Raw genomic sequence first — 2,565 nt, 5'->3', positions numbered from 1 at the left:
GATCATATGGTAGATCAATTCTTAGTTTTTTCATAAACCTCCATTCTGTTTTCCATAGTGGTGTACTAATTTGCAGTCCCACCAGCAGTGTATGAGGGTTCCTTTTACTCCACATCCTCTCCAGCATTTGTTTTCACTTGTCTTGTTTATTATAACTATTCTAACAGATGTGAGATGGTGTCTCATTGTGGTTTTGATTTACATTTCCCTAGCAGCTAGAGATGTTGAGCATCTTTTCAAATATTTGTTGTCCATTTGTATGTCCTCTAATGAGAAGTGTCTGTTCAGGTCCTCTGTCCATTTTTTAATCGGATCGTTTGTTTTTATTCATTATTGAGTTGTATGAGTTCTTTAAATATTTTGGATATTAGGCCCTTATTGGAGGCATTGCTTGCAAATATATCTTTTCCATTCAGATGGTTGTCTCTTTACCTTGTTAACAATTTCTTTTGCTTAGCAGAAGCTTTTTAGTTTGATGTAGTCCTATCTATCTATTTTAGCTTTTACTTCCCTTGCTTTTGAGGTCGAATTCATAATATCCTCTTTAAGTCCAAGGTCCTTGAATTTAGTTCCTAAGTTTTCTTCTATGCATTTTATTGTTTCAGGTCTTATATTCAGGTCTTTAATCCATTTTGAGTTAATTTTGGTGTGTGATGATAGACAACAGTCTAGTTTCATTCTTTTGCAGGTGGCTTTTCAGTTTTTCCAGCACCATTTATTAAAGAGGCATTCCTTTCTCCACTGTATGTTTTTGGCTTTTTTTTGTTGAAAATTATTTGGCCACATAAATATGGGTTTACTTCTGGGCTCTCGATTCTGTTCCACTGATCCGTGTGTCTGTTTTTTTTTTCTGCAAATACCATGCTGTTTTGAATTACTGTCACTTTCAGTATAATTTGATCTTTGTGTTTTCTTTACCAGATTTGGTATCAGGGTAAAGTTGGCCTCATAAAATGAGTTAGGAAGTGTTGACTCTACTTCAGCTTTTTTGGAAAAATTTGAGAAGAACTGATAGTAAATCATCTTTGAATGCTTGCTAGAATTCACTAGTGAAACCATCTGGTCCTGGACTTTTACTTTTTGTGTGGTTTTCAATAATTCTTTGAATTTACATAATGTTGATTGGTCTATTTAGATTATCCAACCTTTGTGATTCAGTCTAGGAAGGTTGCACATTTCTAAAAACTTGTCCATTTCTTCTAGGTTATTGAATTTGGTCTCGTTGATCTTTTATAACATTCTCGTATGATCTTTTGTATTTCAGTGCTATCTGTCATAACTATACTTCTTTCATTTCTGTTTATTTGTGTTCTTTCTCTTTTAACCTTAATTAGTCTAGCTAGTGGTTTTTCAATTTTACTAATCTTCTCAAAGAACCAGCTCTTTGTTGAATTAAATTTTCTATCATGTTTTTGTTCTCAATTTCACTTAACTCTGCTCAAATTTTTATTATTTATTTTTTTATTATTTAATGTCTTTTGCTGACTTTGGGCTTCGTTTTTTCTTCTTTTTCTAGTTTTTTTTTTTAATGTGAAGTTATGTTGTTTATATGAGACCTTTCTTATTTCTTTTATTAGACCTGTAATGATGTGAACTTTTCTCTTATTACCGCTTTTGCTGTGTCCAAAAGTTTTGATATGTTGTATTTTCATTCTTTTATTTCCATGTATCTCTTGATCTCTCCTTTTATTTCTTCTATTGCCAAGTTGTTCTTTAGTAGTATGTTGTTTAATCTCTACATATTTGTGGTTTTTCACACTTTCTTTTTACAGTTGATCTCCAGTTTCAAAGCATTATGGTCAGAGTATGTGCTTGTTACAATTTCAGTATTCTTAAATTTGTTTAGGCTAGTTTTGTTTTCCCACATATGATTTATCCTAGAGAATGTTTCATGTGCACTAGAGAAGAATATATAATCTGATGTTTTGGGATGAAAGGCTCTGTAAATGTCAATTATATCCAATTGGTCGAATGTGTCATTTAAGGTTCATATTTCCTTACTGATTTTCTGTTTGGATGATCTAGCCATAGCTGACAGTGGGGTATTTTGGCCCCCTACTATAATTCTGTTTTGTCAGTTTTTAGTTTTATTTCTGTTAATAGTTGCTTTATGTATTTTGGTGCTCCCCGATTAGAAGGATATATATTGATAAGTGTTATGTCTTCTTATGTATGATCCCCTTTATCATTACGAAGTGTCTATCACTATCTCTCATTACCTTCGTTATCTTAAAGTCTATTTTATCAGATAATTATGGCTACACTTGCTTCTCTCTGGATGCCATTTGCTTGGAGTATCGTTTTTCACCTTTCACTTTGATTCTATATCTGTTCTTGCAGCTAATATGTGTCTCTTGAAGGCAGCATAGGATTGGGTTTTGCTTTTAGATCCAATTCGCTACTCTGTGCCATTTTTTGGTGCATTTGGTCCCTTTTATTTAGGCTAATTATTAAAATATGAGGCTCTCCTACAGCCATTTTAACTTTTGTTTTCTGATAATTTGTGTATCCATTGTGTTCTTTTTTTTCCTATTATTTTAATTTGGTGGTGTTTTATTATTGTTC

This window comes from Pteropus alecto, unplaced genomic scaffold (assembly GCF_000325575.1).
Source record: "Pteropus alecto unplaced genomic scaffold, ASM32557v1 scaffold208, whole genome shotgun sequence".
Classification (NCBI taxonomy): domain Eukaryota; kingdom Metazoa; phylum Chordata; class Mammalia; order Chiroptera; family Pteropodidae; genus Pteropus; species Pteropus alecto.
This window is presented reverse-complemented; position numbering follows the sequence as displayed.